This window comes from Camelus bactrianus, chromosome 13 (genome assembly GCF_048773025.1).
Source record: "Camelus bactrianus isolate YW-2024 breed Bactrian camel chromosome 13, ASM4877302v1, whole genome shotgun sequence".
Taxonomy (NCBI): domain Eukaryota; kingdom Metazoa; phylum Chordata; class Mammalia; order Artiodactyla; family Camelidae; genus Camelus; species Camelus bactrianus.
The window spans coordinates 58,389,954-58,406,966 of NC_133551.1; the positions used below are offsets into that span (position 1 = coordinate 58,389,954).

General features: G+C 52.5%; 1 long non-coding RNA gene across 11 annotated transcripts; it reads left to right on the top strand.

Moving 5' to 3' along the window:
* Positions 1–1,822: 1,822 nt before the first annotated feature.
* Positions 1,823–16,578, top strand: LOC123614412 (uncharacterized). 11 transcript variants are annotated; one of them, XR_012511363.1, is made up of 5 exons: positions 1,823–1,975; positions 5,746–8,182; positions 8,295–10,958; positions 11,561–11,844; positions 12,981–13,982. It is a non-coding gene; the product is annotated as an uncharacterized LOC123614412 (long non-coding RNA). The 11 variants fall into 11 exon arrangements; XR_012511367.1 differs by having other exon boundaries at positions 8,295–9,477; positions 10,835–11,844; XR_012511370.1 differs by having other exon boundaries at positions 8,295–8,541; positions 10,835–11,844.
* Positions 16,579–17,013: the final 435 nt, after the last annotated feature.

Here is a 17,013-nt window from a genome sequence, read left to right on the forward strand (position 1 = left end):
GTGGAACTGGAGGCCATCACACAGTGTTGGGGGCGCAACAGATAGAGGAGGAGTCAAGACTTAAAGGCTGCCCCCCTGTGGTCTCAGGCCCATAGGTGGACAGAGGAGATGCTGGTGGTGATGAAGGAGCCACGGAGGCTTCCTGGAGGTGGTGCTGAGACAGGCTGTGGGGCACAGACAGCGGGCGCTGTTGGGGGGAGGGCAGCAGGAGGTTGATGCTGGTGTCCTCCTGGCCTGGCTCTGGGCCTCTTCCTCCCCCTACCCTCCAGTACTCCCAGACCCCTCCCCAGGGAAGGCCACCCCTGGGGGCTTCATGCAGGTGGAGACACAGGGACCAGGCCTCAGGGCTGGCAGAGTGACCAAACCCCTTGGATCCAACCTGTCAGGAGGGAATCAGTCCTGGTGCTGGGAAGCAGGGCTGGGGTCGCCATCCTGCCCCCACCCAGCATGTAGGGCTGGGACAGATGGCACCACCTCTCAGACAGACATGCTCACTCACTTCTCAGGTGTTTACTGAGCCCTGATGTGTGCAGGGCTGGTGATGCAGCAGGAGAGCTCCATTAAGAGGGGAGACAGAGGCAATTCAACGCCCACAGGGCACGTGGGTGACTGCACACGGTGACAAAGGAACACAGGTTGTGATGAGGTCATAGAACCGGATGGGCGGGAAAGAGCTGACCTGCCAGAAGGGTGGGCGAGAGCCTCCAAGCCTGGAGGACAGCCTCTGTGAAAACTGATGGTGTGAATTTACTCTGATTGGAGATTCAAGAGAAGGAAGGCCTGGGACGGCTATGCAAGTGGGGCGAGGGCAGAAGGCGTGCCTAACCTAGAGGGCGCAGGGCAGGGCCAAAAGGACTTCAGTGAACTAGGTCTGACTTTCTGGAGGAGGAGGCACTCAAGCTGAGTCTTGCCGTTGGGGTGGGATATGGAGATGTGGAGATAAGCACAAGGGCACACTCAGCCCCAGGGACAGTCTGAGCAAAGGCCTGGCACTGGGGCACCTCTGTCAGGGATCCTGAAGACGAGCTTGGTTCGCCTGGCGCACTGGTCACCAGAAGGGAAGTGGTGGAAACCGCGGCGGCAGCGCAGGCGGTGGCTGGTGGGGACAAGAGGCAGAGCCTTGAGTGCCGGGTTACGACCTCGCAGTGGGGGCCCCTGAAGGTCTTGTAGTGGAGGAGGTGAGCAGTGAGCCAGATGGATGGGGACAGGCAGGGGACGGGGGAGGCAAGGACAGAGATGAGCGGGAGCCTGCACCAGGGTGAAGGGGTGAACGTGGGGGGGTGGGCAGGGACTACAACTACTACTATTACTGCTACTGCTGCTAACATCAGACACCGGTATTAAGCGCTTACAAAGTATCCGACACTAAGGCTACAGTTTCCTATTTAATCCTCACAACCTTCCATGGGATTGGTACAATGGTCACCCATTTTACAGACATGTAACTGAGGCTCAAAGATACCAAGGAAAGCAATGGACACCATGATGCACCCCCAGACTCTGCTCCAGGAATGGGCGCCTGCCCCCAGCTGCTGGCAGGGCTGTGGGAAGTGGCCCTGGGCTGGGATCCCCGTGGAGGGCTGCCAAGTTGAAGGAACTGCCCAGCCTAAGGTCTCACTCACTCACTGCGGCAGCATGTGCCCAGGGGGTGACCAACCCTCAGCTGGCCTGCAGCTCCCCAGGCCACCTGCCTGAAGTGGGATTTGGTAGGACATTGCTTGGTCAGGAAATTGATGCCAAATTTGCCCAGCAGAGCCGGGGCTCTCAGGGAGGAGCAGACAAGGAAGCCCTGCTTCCTGGACACCAGGGCACTGCCCAGGAGGAGAGGCTTCGGACCAGCTCCTCATTCTTCAGAGGGCCGGGGGGTGTGGTTATTGGGCCACAGCCTGTCAGAGCTGGGGAAGCAGGGACCAGAGGCTGAGCGTCTACTGTTGGGCAGGCATCTTCCACCACTGACGGTTCAGTCCTCTGCAAGGTAAGAAGCAACAAGCCTCCACTTCTCAGGGCTCAGAGAGGTGAAGACCTAGCCCATGGACAAGGCAGGTGTGGCAGGGCTGGGGCCTGAGCTGGTGTTCTGTCCCCAACACCCTGGCTTGAAGGGACCCTGATAACAGAGCATCTGGGACTCAGCCATCAGCAGACCCTGATTTAGACCAGGCTCCAGCTCTTATAGACTGTGTGACTTTGATCAGGTTGCTTAACCTCTCTGAACCTGTGAACTGCGGATATCAAGCTGCATCTCTCTGGGTGGTTGTGAGAATTAGATGAGCCACGTTCTTACACAGCAGGCACTCCAGGGGTACCCGGATCCCTGCAAGGCCCCTGCCGGCCTCTGGGGCTCTCGGCTCCCTGCCCAGGGCCCTACCGCCCAGAGGCCTTTTCAGGGCACAATGTGATTCCAGGTCTGACATCAGCAGCAGTGTGTCTTTGCTTTTGAAAAGCTCCATTTGGATGTGGGGGTTGTGGGTGCTGAGGAGCCTGGGGAACATAGCGAAGGCTGAGCTGACCCAGGGCCCCCTCAGTGTAGCTGAGATCCAGAGGGGCCAGTGCAGGGCAGGGCCTGAAAACCTGGGCTCTCCTTCCTGTTCCCTCTCTCCTGGCTCCTGCCTTTTCTGGGTCTCAGCTTCCCTCATCTGTATGATGGGAGCGGGGGTGTTTGGACCAGATGATTTTAATTCTCCTCCTCCTCCTCCTGCAGTGGCCAGAAATCTATCTATTCTGTGTCTCTGTTTTCCCTTGTTGATTCACTTTCTGTCTCCCTCTGAGTTTCAGAATCTCTTTCTCTGATCTGTGTGTGTGTGTGTGTGTGTGTCTCCCTCTTACACACACACACACACACACACACACACACACACGCCCCCACCAGCCTCTGGCACTGCCCCAGCTCCTCCCCGCTGTCTCAGAGGTGCGCCTGTGTCTGGGCAGCAGCTCCAGCGGGCCGGGCTCCATGTGTCTGTCCAGGGCTGGCCCAGGGACAGAGGAAACGAGCAGCAGCCCCTCAGTTGGAGGAAGAGGAGCAGAGAGCCACCCCGGACCTGGGAGGGGAGCTCAGGCTTGTGGGCATTTAATCTTGAATGTTCTGTGGCTCCTTCCACAGCCTCCTTCCTCCAGGTTTGTCCCCAGCAAGCGCCTTTACCAGATCCTTGCCCACAGGTCCAGAAGTGGGGGGTCTGGCGGGTAGGGTGAGCAGGGGAGGTTCTTGGCAGGGGCTTTGCCCACTCCTGACACCCTTCTGCTTCTCCGCCTGCCCCGGGACTTTCCCTGGAGAGGACCGTCAGGCCCTCTGGGTCTAAAACTTCCCACTATTAGAACAAGGACAGTGGTGGTCCCCCCTTCTTGGTTGGGGACGATAGATGAGGGTCCCCACATTGCACCAAGCACAGGCCGGCCGGGACTGGTGGCTGCTGTAAAGGAAGGAGCAGGGCCCAGCACGGCGCCTGGAACATAGCGGGGACGCAGTACATAGCGTGGTGAACCGATGGATGCACCTCTAATCACATTCCGATATTCGCTGGACCATTTAAAACACTGTCATGCCTCCGTAATAATCTACAGTTCAGTGCAGCACAATCTCGGCTGCATCTGAACCCTCCTGGCTAGGCCATGCGGCAGAGGGCTGAGGAGACAGAGGGAGGGGGAAGGAGGAATACAGTCAGCTTTGTCCAGAGCTCCAGGCCCCTGCTGGATGCCAGGAGGGAGGTCCCTGAGAGGTCGAGTCTGTCTTGGTCCAGCCATGCGATTCTGAGAACTCAGTCTGTCTTCTCCCTGAGGCCTCTGGCCCATCCACCGCCACCTTTCCTGGTCCCCCAGCCCTGAGACAGAGCCTGCACCCTGGACAGGCACTCCCAGCCTCTCCTCCACGCAGCCTGGCCAGCCTTCTCTTCTCTGCCTTGGCCATACCTGCCCCTGAACCTACCAGTCTCTGCCTGTGCCCACCTCTCTGGTCTCACCCATCTGTCAGGGCCCACCTTGATCTCCCACCTCCTCCAGGAAGCCCCCTGCTCCGTTAGTCTCATCCACATATACGCCTTCACAGTCAGAGAGGTCAGGGGTGGGGATTCTGAGAGGTCGGTCCAACGGGCAGGTAGAGTCTTCCAGACCATGTTCACCAGGTTCAAGTGCAGGCTTTCCCCGTCCCCACTGTGTGCTCTGCAGCGGGATCTCCTCCTCGCTGGGCCTGTTTTCTCATCAGCAGAGCAGGGACGATGGTGGGCCGTCCCTGGGCTGCCAGGAGGGTTCAGTGAAATCAGACAAGGCAACCTACCAGCACACAGTAGGCCCTCAGTCTGGTTTGTCCACCTACTTCCAACTCAGTCTGGATGAGGAAACAGCAGTCAGAAAGGAATTCCCATGAAGAGAGAGTCTGTCTTCTGTGATTCTTTCATCACAACTCTACTGCCTCCAGAGCAAGCTGGACCTACTGGGTGCAGGGCCCTGGGAAAGCTTCACTCTAGATTAGAGCGCACAGTAGGAGCTCACAAAGGCCCACTGTTACCCCTACACTAGAATAATAACACGTACCAGCCCTGTATTGAGTACTGGGTTAACTATTTCTCTGGCTTGCCCAGTTACTTAACCTCTCTGAGCCTCAGTTTCCCCATGTGTGCATTGAGATCATGACACTCGCCTCATGACACTGCTCAGAGCAGGGGAGGAGACTGTGGTTTGCATGTGACAAGCCCTGGACCCATAGTAGGTCCCACTGGCAGCTTTGTTCCTTCCGTGGCTCTGCCTGCCCCTCTGCCAAGCTCGGAGCAGGGCTTTTCCCCGCCTGCTGGGCCCCTCCGCCCTCGGCACTGAGATGGCATACCCTGCCCAGCGTGCTCTGGGCCCAGCTCAGACGGAGCTTCCTCCATGAAACCCGCCTGGACCCCAAACAGGTGAGCTCTCGCCTGGCTCTTAAATACCGTCCAGACCCTCCTTCAGCCTGAATCTGCCTCCAGGAATGACCATGATGACAACTGTCAAAATCATAAGGAAAATAACAGGTCACCTGTGCAGAACGGTCACTGTGGGGCACCACGATCTGTGCCCACCTGTCCCCTCTCGTTCGGTCCTCACCATATACAACTATCACGCTCTCTGTTTCAGAACTGATGAGATCCAGGCTCAGAGAGGTTGTCGCTGCTGCCTAAGGTCACACAGCTGGGAGGTGGCTCAGCAAGGGGTAGAAGGAGGTGGCCTGCTCCCCTCCCTCCCATCCCTGCTCTGGGAGCTCCTGGAGAACAGAGCCCATGGCCTCCCACTTCTGGTCAGCACCAGTGCCAGTGAGGCCGCTGAGGCCCAGTGCAGGGCCTGGGGGATGGAAGACGGTGGACTCCACGGAGCGGGCTTGAGGAGACCAGATTCTGGCCAGATCCAGCTCCACTTCTCTGGGTGACTCTGGGCAGGCTGCCTTCCCTCTCTAGGCCTCAGTTTCCCCATCTGTAAAATGGAGACATCAGAGTCCAAGATAAGTTCATTAGTTTTCTAGGTTGAATTCCATGATTTCTGACCCTCATGCTGGCAGATGGTACCCAGGTGCTCCCCCTACCCCTGGCCTAATTCTCCTAAGCTTCTAACAGCAAGTCAATGAGCCTAGTTCCCTGCTTCTAGCACATTCTGCCCCGACCCTCAGGTGGTGTGTTCTATGCCTCTGGGACCCTCAGTCTGGGGCTGGCTTACCCCTGGGGGTCTGCACTGCACCAGCAGGTACATGAAACTACGGAAGAAGCAGCTGCCCTTTTTTTTTTTTTTTGGTCTCAGGTGGCAAGAAATGTAAATCTTACTTTTGGATTAGAATCAAGACAGAAATTACATGGAGTGGATTGCAAAAGTCACATGAATTTTGAAGGTAAACACAAAACTTCAAGGGTTCTTCCCCAGGAAAAGTTAAGAAGCACGAGAGGAGAAAAGCTCTTTGGAAGCACAGGGATCTGGGCTCATCCCCATTTCTGTCCCTTAGCAGCAGTGCAAGATTGGGCGACTTGAGTTGCCTCCGTGGGCCTTAGTTTCTTCATCTGTTAAATGGGCAGAGTTGTTCTGGATGAAAAGGAACTGGGGCCCAGCTTCCCTTGGCGTGTAGACTTAGACATCATCTCTCCCGTAAGTATCTTGTTTCATTATTCAAATACCTTGGATTAAAAGAGGAGAGGAGAATTTATTTCTGGAGGCAGGTGTCTGGGGATAAAGGGGTAAGTGATGATGAGGGGGAGATGACTGCATCACGCTCTTTCCCTTCCTGGCCTCGGGGCTACTGCCTATTGGAGCAGGGAGAGACCCGAGCCCTCAGCAGAGGCACAACTCCTGGAGACACCAGCACTGCTGCAGAGGTGGGAGGCCCCACTGCAGGGTGAGCAGCCCATGAGAAGGGCAGGTGGATGCTGAGGGCAGAGGGAGCCCTGAGAACACGCCCCACCCACTGCAGGTGCTCAGAGATCACTGGGGAGACCCAAGAAGGAAGTGAGGTTCTATGGTCCTCTGGTGGGTGGAGGGCTGTTGCCTGACGTTAATGTGGCCCCTTTATTTCTTGCTGGTGGGGAAGTCTAAGGCATCCTGGTTGCCAGGAGAATAACCTGCCCTGCCCGGAGCAGCAGGTTCCGAGGGGTGGGGTGTGCTGAGGATGCTCGCAGGTGCTTCTAGGAGAAGGACTCTGCTGTGAAATTTGCATGGGTGACTGCATTTGTGTTTTGTTTTTGCTTTTGTTTTTTCTCTATAACGACCTCAAAATCTCAGGGGCTGATAGCAGCAAACATTTATTTCTCATTCATGAGTCTGTGGGCTGCTTGGGGCAGGGGTTCTGTTTCAGGTCTTGGGTGAGCTCCGGGGGTGCTCCTCGGGCTGCTCCTGGAGCCAGGGGACCCCTGTTCTTCTCAGGGACCATGGCTGAAATGCAAGGAGGGTGAGCTCATGACCAAGTTATGCCTTTTAAGGCCTCAGTTCAGGACTAGCAATTGTCACTTCTGCTATGTTTCATTGGCCAACATGAGTTCATGGCCACACCCAGCATCAGAGGGACTGGGAACTGTGCTTTGCCCGAGCCAGGGTCAAGCGGCAGAAGGAGGAAGGGAGGTATCGGGAGCAATCCCAGCTGCCGCCTCAATGCTACAGACTCAGGTGCCTCGTGCAGAACCAAGGAGCACCCAGGCCTCCCGTGTCTCCGGTGGGGTCCCCAGGTCCTCCCGACACTTTGCCCTCAGTATTAGGTAAACTGGCTTGAGCCCCAGGCCGGCCGCTGTGGGATGTTGGGTCTCCCAGGGCTCAGGGCCCTGTGATCCTGCGCCCTCTGGTTTCCTGATTCTGCTCGATGGGACCGCTCTCCTCCCTGCGCTGTTCCCCCTCCACCCCACACTACACTGAGCTCAGAGCCCAGGCGGGAGTTCTCCAAACCCTCCCTCCCGCCTGGCGAAACAACAAGCCATCGATTTTGGGTTTCTATTTCCGATACGACAAAACACTGTGGAAGATGTATGATTGTTATTCTTACAGTGGTTGTTTTGCCTCAAACGTGATGAAATTCTTTCCCCCACCTGTCTGGGTGATCCAAAGAGAGCGCTGCAAAGATTCATCTCCCGCCTGCCCTCCTGCTGGAGGTGCCCCCGGGGCAGCGTGCTGTGTTTTCTTCCATCCTGCTGCACGGATTAGCACATGAAAGGTGCACTTGGCCCAGGAAGCGATCTTTCCTGGAACATCTAATACCTATCCTCTGACAGGGGCTGGTGTGCGGAAAAGCCCTTTAGGATTCAGGGTGCTTGGGAGGATTAAATAAAGGAAATTGTGTCAGGGCCCCTGTGCACTGATAGGAAGCGAGTTGGTGTTCGTTCTCCTTTCTTTAGAGGACACCCCACCTTAGATGACCCTGTAATGACTGTCCAGGCCAGGACATTTCAGAGAGCAAGGGGACACGGCTATGAATCATGTCCAGACAGCAGGCATAAAGTGGGACTGTCCCAGGCCAGGTGGGACTTGTGTCTGCTCTATCCCACCATCCCACCCTGGACTTTATCATGGACTCTGTTTCCTCCAGTGTCTCCCTCCCACCTCCAGGAGGATGGGGCCGGACAGGTAGGAAGGCCCCAGGCCCACCTGCAGTGCACAAGGCTGCCTTTTGGCCCTGGAGGGTGAGGCCCCCCGGTGGGCAGGGGCAGTGGAAACCAGCCGGGACTCAGATTCTGACAGACCATCCAGCCTTACGCCTCTCCAGGTAAGTCTGCATTCAGGGCTGGACCCCAGGCATACACCTTCTGGGCTCCAGCCTGCCACCCCTCCACCATGGGCTGATCCTGAAAGCTATCTTTTTTGGCCCTTTGTTTCAGAACTAGAAAAGCCCCAGGGAGAGGTCTGTGCCCCAAGGTGCGCCATCAGCAGAGCCTCCGGCCCTGCCCCCATGCCCAGCCGCTGGCTCCTCCAAGCCTCTGCAGACAGGGAGCCTGATTTCCTTGGATGAGCTGGGATGAGGGTGGGCAGCCCTCAGTTAGGCCTCGGTTGGATCGTGGCTCTGCCCCTGTGTGACTTAGCACAGGTCACCCCACCTCCCTGAGCCTCAGTTCCCTCATCTGCGGAGTGAGTACAATTGCATTTTTCTCCTGGGATTGTTATGAGAATCTAGTGGGTCCCCTGAACCCAGAGTCTCATTTATCTCCCACGAGGTCAATCCCACCAGTCTCTGAGCAAATATTTACACTCACATGCATGCACACACTGCACACATACATGCACACACACGCACACACCAGGCATGTACGCACACACCCACAGAATGCACCTAGAACACATCCCCTCTTCTCCTTGGTTCCCAAACCCTTCCCAATCCTTCCCAAATCCTTCAAGGGCCCAGCTCAGATGCTCCTTCTCCAGGATGTCTCTTCAAGACTAGCTAGAGCATTGGCTTTTCTGGATGATACCACCCCCAGCCCATTTGGGGTGGGGGGGCTGACACCTCCTCTTTCTGTGCTCCCGAGGCTTGAATGGGCCTCCATGACCCACGTGTCACCTTATCCATTCATTAGTTATATTTATGTATTATAACTTATCCAGGTGTACAAGAAATAGGGAATAAGCCCTTACAACGGGCCAGTGCTTTACTAGGTCACGGGAGGCCAACGTGAACGAGATTCGATTCCTACCCTCAGCAGCTCTGGGACTAGAAGGAGAGACATCAGTTTCTCCGTGGTGGTGGATCCTGGGCTGTAACAGAAAGTTGGTCTCACAGCACCTGGAGGCCTCCCCTCACTGGCATTGTTTCCAGCAACTTCCAGGCTGGAGTCCTAGGGAGGTGGTGGAGGCAAGTCCATCTCTTTCTTTCCCTGCGAGCGCGAATCAGGACTCACCCACCTGCTTCTCTGGGGGATGATTACCTGTCAAGGTTCATTTGAGCCCCTGGCCTCCCGGAGACTCTCCCACCCGCCGCAGGACGTCTGGATGGCCGCCGAGGAGCTGCTCCCCGGGGGTTAGGGGAGTGAAATGACTTCTCCCCCACCTCCTTGCTTCATGTAGCAGGTGGGCACTGTGACATCTCAGGCCTGCCAGACCTGATAACGGAACTGTCATGGTCGGACTGGTCATGGGAGGTGAGCAGCGAAGATTCCAGGAAATTGCGGAGTCTGTCTGCCACACAGGCCATCTCAAATTAGATTGGCTCGCTGAGCGATTTCAGATCCTGTAAATTGCATCTGGAGGTCTTCTTCCCCTGACCTGCAGCAGGCCCGTCACTGTGCTGCTCTGCCTCCAACTCCTACAGCTTTCCCTAAGCCCATCACTATTAGAAACAGTAGGTCTGGGCTTGAACCCCTGGGTGGTAACTGACCAGCATGTGACTGACTGCCCCTGATGGTGGTGTGGGAAAATGGGGGTAATTGTTTTAATTGGGTCTATTTCTGCCATAAGAAATAGACATTCACACTGGCTTAAGTTTAAAGCTCGGAAATTTATAGGCTCATGTAACAGAGAAGTTCAAGGGGATTCAGGCACAGCTGGATCCAGGTACTTAAATGAAGTTGTCAGGCATCCATTACACCCCATCTCTTGGCTCTGCTTTCCTCTGAGTGGGCCTCCTCTTGAAGGCCCCCAGGAGCTTCAGCAGAAAAAAAGCACTTTGTAGACTCATGTGTCCACTCCCGAACCAACTACTGTGGCCTGGTTCCTATGCTGGCCATGACTCTGCACGTTTGCGTGTGCTGTTCCTTCTACCTAGAGCACCTCTTTCTCTTTTCTCTTTTGATGTGCATCTCTGAGTCACCAAAACTGAATTCAGCCCCTCTCCTCATGGATGCTCGCCCCACCCCACTCCCCAGTCTGCTTCAGGCATCCCCGCTCTGAGTCTGCATTGCATTTAGTCTCCATGTGTATCATATGATCATCATGGGTTTCTGTGCTGAATTTCATTTCACTGTGAATATAATGAAATTTGAAATAGTGGCCCAGTGTTGCCCACTACCAGCCCGTCAGCACTAAGCACAGACTCTGGTACACAGTTGGTGCTCAATAAGTGTTTGCTGAAGGAAGGAATGGTGAGTGGTGAGCGGGGAAGTTCTGGTGCATGTTCGGAAGGCAGAGGATTAAACTGGGCAGTGGTGGGGGGATGGGGCTGACATAAGACACATCCCACCAGAATGGTGTGGTCATCCCTGCCCCTCCCTCCCTCTGCGTGCTTAGGATCTGCTCCAGGAATCTGAGATGGCCTCACCTCGCTCAGCCTTGAATTCTCAGTTACCCACCTGCCATCCACACTTAAGTAGTCAATGAGATGTTGGCCTCAAAACTGGGCTGTAATTTCTTTTTGAATCTGGGAGGGGAAAACAGATCAGCTCACTCTTCACAATGAAGAGAGCTCTGGCAAGGACAAAATCTCTTCCAGGCACATGTGGTACCGACCAGGGTTCTTGGCCTCCTTAATCAACAGAAATTGGTAAGAGGCCAGATGAGAAATTCAGGCAAGGCTTTACTGGGACATGGGCTGCAGCACGAGGGAGCGAAAACAAGTAAGTGGTTCTTCACTCCTTGGGGAGGGGTGCGAGCTGGGCCCTTAAATGGGACGAGGGTCGGGGCAGGCCCCGGGGTGGGGCTGGAGAGGTGGCTTAGGCGGTCTGCCCACCTCTCCGTGGTGCTGTGTGCCAGGATCATGCACAGTAAGTGTCCTGCTTTTGCTCCCAACACCTCAGAAGTGGTAGGCAGCTGGGCTTTTGGTCTTTTTGTATCTTGTTGTTCATAATTTGCCCCAATCGCCCATGCACACAGTTATTTCTAGTCCCTTATAGTTTCTTTGCTTCTGTTGTTCCGTCCCGGTGCAAGCACAACAGCCCAGGGTTCTAGGTCCCAGGTCCCAAGTCCCAGCCTGTCTCACTTGGAGGAGCTCACGTTTTCGCTGAGCAGCCCTAGAGAATGGGTGGCCAGGGCCCTGCTTCCTCGACCTGCTCCTTGCTTACGGCTGTGTGATCTTAGGCTGGGCATGGCCCCCTCTGGAGATCAGTTTACCCTCCTGACAAATAGGGGTGGCAACCTGCTGTATTCGTTCCCATGAGCTGCTGTACCAAAGTGCCACAAACTGAGCAACTTTAAACAACTGAAACTTATTGTCTCACAGTTCTGAAAACTAGAGGTCCCAAATCAAGGTGTCAGCAGAGCCGTGCTCCCTCCGAAGCCCCTGGGGAGGAGTCATCCTTGCTCTTCCAGCTTCCGGAGCCCTGGGCCTTCCTTGGCTTGTAGACTCATCACTCTGGTTCTGCCTCCACCTTTACGAGGTGTCTCCCTGTGCATCTCTGTGTCCTAATTCTCCTCTTCTTGCAAGGACATGGGACCTGTTGGATTACGGCTCATCCTAATGACCTCATCTTAATCTGATTATATCTGCAAAGCCCCCATTTCCAAGTAAGTCTCATTCACAGGTACTGGGGTTAGGGATTCACTCTGTCTCTTTGAGGGACACAATTAACTCCATAACACCACTTAACTGGATTTTTGAAGTAATTAGGAAATGAAAGTGGGAGCATCTCAGGAGCGTGGGCCATTGTTAAGATGAAGAGCCTGGACTGCCTACTGTTCGGGGTCCCTGCTGGGCCCATGGCTCTGTGCCTTTTGAGTCCCTTGTTCCTCAGCCTCCTGGGAAGGTGGTCCTGGTCACTCAGACACGTTAACACCCCTCGGGTGAGGAGATGTGATGAACTGGCCGCGTCTCCTGGTTTGCCTGCTGTCACATTTAATGCAGGCTCCAAGCCTGGCCACTCAGTCACTGTCATGGAACATTCCAGAGCCAGCACCTGGCTCCTTCTCACTAATGAGGCTCTTCTCAGAGACACAGCCCTCACCTCAGTCAGGTTTCTCTTTGCCCATCTTGTCATATCCGGGAGAAAGGTGGTGTTTGAGTTGTGTGTCAGCCAGAGGAAAAGTGAAGCCTTGCTGAGGTGACGTCCTCCGGGGGCTTTCTTGCTGGTGTGGCTCTTTCTGAGGGAATCTTAACCGTGGTCATCCTGTGGTAACTTCCCCCTCCACGTGGCTGGGTGTGGCATGACCTGCAGTAGCTTCCTGACTCATCGATTTAAGAAATGCCTTGAAGAATTCCTTGAGAGATGAAGTCAAGTCAACCTATGAGATGAAAACTATAAGCAGTTTACTATGTGGGTAATTTTGTGCAAAAAACTTTGCATAATCCTCCATGGAGTTTGTACTCAAGACAGGAGACACCCAATATCCCTGTGTTTCCCAGCATCCCTTGCCGTGAGGTTGTCATCATGTGACTTTTTCTGGCCAGTGTACTGAGAGCAGAAGTAACACACTCATTTCTGGTCTGAGGCAGTTAAGAGTGGGCATTATGCCTCCATTCCTCTCTTCCTCTGCTGTGGTGACCACAGGGCTCCAGATGGAGACACAGACCTTATCTACCTTGTCCATTTCTGGTCCCAGTACATAGAAAAATAGGAGGCACATAGAAGGTATTCAATGAATATAGGATGCTTGAGCAGATGAATGAATGCACGAAATGATGAAGTTTCTACATACATTTCCAGTGTTTCTTCATCAAGCAACTGAAAGAAAAGCCTTCATCCAGGTGTAGCGTGAAGACATTTTCTGACTTCCTCTGTCTTGCCTGGTTCAAGTTCGCCAACGCTTTCCTGGAGAGCCCCACCATCCTTGCTCACACTCTTGTGTCTCCTGACTTTGCTTCTTTAGGACAAAAGCCTTTTTCACATTTTCAGAGAATCCTCCTCCAGTGAGCTTTCACAAAGGCAAAGTTTTTTAATTCCAATGAGGTTCAACCTAATCATTTTTTCTTTTTATGATTCATATGTTTGGTGTCAAGTCTAAGAACTTTTTGCTTAGCCTCAGGTTATGAAGATTTCCTCCTATATTTTCTTCTTAAAGTTTCCTGTTTTGCATTTACGTATATGATCCTTTTTGAGTTCTGTATAAGTGCGTCAAGGTTAATTTTGTTGTTTATGGATGTGCAATTGCTGCAGCTCTGTTTGTTGAGTAGGCTAGACTTCCTCCATTGAATTGCTTTTGCATTTTGTCAAAAACCATCTGAGCGTATTTGTGTGGGTTTGTTTCAGGGTTCTTTCTTTTGTTCCATTCATCTATGTGTCTATCCTTCTACCAAAACCTCAGAGTCTTGATTACTGTAACTATATACTATCCCTTAACATCACATACAGTGATTCCTCCCATTTTCTTCCCTGTCAAGACTATTTTAGCTGTCCTAGTGTCTCTGTTTTTCCATATGAATTTTAGAATAAGCTTGTCTATGTTTATTAAAAAAAACTCACTGGGGTTTTAATAAGAATTGTGTTAAACCTTTGTATCAGTTTGGTGAGAATTCACATATTTACTAGGTTGGGCATTCAAGTCCATGAGCATAGTCTGTTTCTCCATTTGTTTATTTAGGTCTTTTACACTTTCTTTTATGTGTAATTTATAATTTTCAGCATACAGATTCTGTACATGTTTTGTTAAGTGTATAGCTAAATGTTGCATTTTCTTTGATACAATTGTAAATAGTACTGTGTTTTTAATTTTGGTGTCCGTGTGTTTTGTTAACTTATAGAAATATAATTGGTTTTTGTGCATTGATTTTGTATCCCCAAACCTGAACACACTTAGTTCTGGAAGATATTTTGCAGATTCCTTGAAATTTTCTACACAGATAACCCATTGTCTGCAAACAGGATCATTTTATATCTTCTTTTCCAAACGATATGCCTTTTATTTCTTTTTCTTACCTTATTGCAGTGGCTATGAATTCCAATACTACATTAAATAAGAGAGATAAGAGCAGATATCCTTGCCTTGTTTCTAATCTTGGGCAGAAAACATTCAGAATTTCACCTCTAAGTAAGTTAGATGTAGGTTTTGTATAGATGTTCTTTATTTTCTTGAAGATAGTGCATAAAATTGGTACTTGTTCTTTTTTAAAAATTTCGTAGAACTCTCCAGTGAAATCTCTTGGGCCTGAAGAATTCTTTTTCAGGATTTTTTTTTAATTATGAATTTAATTTTTTGATGGCTATAGAGTTATCCAGATTATTTACTTCCTCTTGCTTTAGCTCTGGTAGTTTAGAGTTTTTAAGGAATTGATCCAATTCTTCTATCTTATGAGTATGAACTTGTTTATCTGGTGCCTCATGGTTCCCATTGGTCACTGCTGGTCTCTCCCCCTATTGGTGCCTGCCACCCACCCACCTGGTGTCTCTGGGTCAGGGAGGAGAGTCTTGGTCCTCAGGAACAGACAGGCTTGACATGAGATTTGGACTCACTGGGATGTTGAGAATCTCTGAAAATCTCTGATGTAAGAGAAGCTGCCATGCGGATGCTCCACCGTCAGTGTTGATCCACTTCTCTCTCCTTTCCTTCTTCTGAATGATTTGAAGGGCTCAGCTCTTCTGACACTCAGATCAGGTCCCCAGAGGCTTCAGAGCACTTTTTTTGAACTATCAGCATGACCCTTCTATTACTCCTGCTGAAGAACAGTGTAGTGGCTGACAGAGTGGTCTCCAGGACCTGTGCACCCAGGTTCAAATCCCAGTTCCACCGCTTAATGGCTGTGTGGCCTTTGGTGATTTACCTAACCTCCCTGGCCTCCGTGTCCACACCTGCTAACAGAGAAGATGGTGACCCCTTCCTCCTAGGCTTCTTGTTGAATGAGTTCACATAGGCAAGGTGTTTAGGACCATGCCTAGTGCACAGCAGATGTTCTGTAAATATTAGGGAGAAGCAATGCTATGCTCACCTCAGGAACCTGTCGGACTCTTTGGTCTGACTTCATGGTCCATCATCTGGCTCCTGCAGACTCTTCAACTGCATTCCTTTTTACTTTCACAAATTACTCTTGACCCTGCAGCTGCCCTCTGGTTCCTGAAACACCTGGTCTCACTGTCACCTCTGACTTGACTGGTTTCTCCCATGTCCCCTTGAAGACTGAGTTCAAAGAGCCAGCTTCCCAGGAAGCCCCCCCTCCCCAGCTCGCCCCCTCCCCTCACATGACTTATGTGTCCCCATTCTGTGCTCCCAGAGCCTTTATTCACATCCCTGTCACGGTGATAGAATTAACACACTCAGTACTATTTATTGAGCATCTACTTTGTGCTGGGCTCTGTGCTGGGGCTGGAGTTACAGTGGTGAGGACGGGTGTCATGGTTCTTTGAGGAGTGGATGTTCTAGAAAGAGAGATCTCAGGTCAGCTGCTTTGTCAGTGGTGACCTAAGCTCTCAGCCCTTAGGATAATAATAATGGGGCTTTAGGGGACCTTATAGAAGTGTCTGCGTTCCTGATTCTGACCCACTAGAAGATCCAGGGCATGGTGGATGGAGTAGGGGCCTCCTGTTTATCATGGATAAAGCCATTGCTGGAGGATGGGGTTCAGGCCTGTGAGCATGTAGACCCTAACTGTGAACCCCAGAATTAGACAGCGGTGACTTCCCCTTATCAGAGGCAACACTGGACTCCCACAGGGTTCCCCGAGGTCAGGGTGATGGGGGTCATTGTTCTAAAACCTCCGGCAATGGGAGAGCAGGGCAGACAGCAAGCTCCCTGAGGGCAATCAGGCTCCCAAAAAGAGAGAGGATGGGGCCTGGTGAGCTGGTCCTGCTTCTCCTCAAAGTCCCCCAGCTCTGTGGGACAGGGGAAGCCAGGGTGTCTGGGGGATATCCCTTCCCGAGGAAACCTCCTCCCAGCTCTAAATAACAAAAAAATAGCATGGCCTTTCCCTGGCTTTGCTCTGTGCTAAGCAGCTTGGCAGGGCGGTCATCATCTTAGGGAGGAGGAAATGGGAGAAGAGAGGCTTAGAAAAATCAACTCACTCTTCTAAACCCCTGGGAAGTGGGAATCGGGCAATGGACCCAGGTGTGACCCACAAGCCCGTGCTCTTTACCACACCCTACAGGGACCACGCCGGGCCCTGGACCCTGCTGGCCTTGCCTCTGACCGCCTGGGGCAGCTCACTTGATGCCCAGAAGCTCTGACATCAGAAAGTGCTCTTCCTTTGAATTCCAGCCTGCCTGCTGGAAGATTCTACCAACTGGTCCTTGTTTTGCCCTCTGGAGCTGGACAGTGAGTTTAATCTTGGCTACAGGAGAATAAATTTAATAAACTCCATTAAACTGTGTAATCTCATAGACAGGGTGCAGAATTTCTGTGCTTCAGACCTTTTTTTCCCATAATTACTAGCACCGTGGAAATTGCAAGGATTAGAGACTCGACTGGAGACGGGGACAGATTGTGTCACCAAGAAAGTACAAATGAACCGAAACTCCTGCACAATAAGGCAGGCTAGGATTTGCATTAAATTAAGAGGCAGGTCCAGGCCCATTAACTCCATGGGGACCAACAGTGACCTTCTAGGGTTTGTTTAGGAAATGGGGAAGGTGGAGTGGGGGAGGGGGGCGGAATGGTTATTTGGTGGCAGCTCGTCCTTAACAAAATGAGTTGTTAAAAAGTCAGAGATCTAGGCTGGTCCCATTTTCCAGGAGGGACAACTTTCCTTTACCACAGCCAGCCCTCCCCTGACCTCCCACCCCAAGGGAGCTGGGGACCTGCCTCAGGACACGC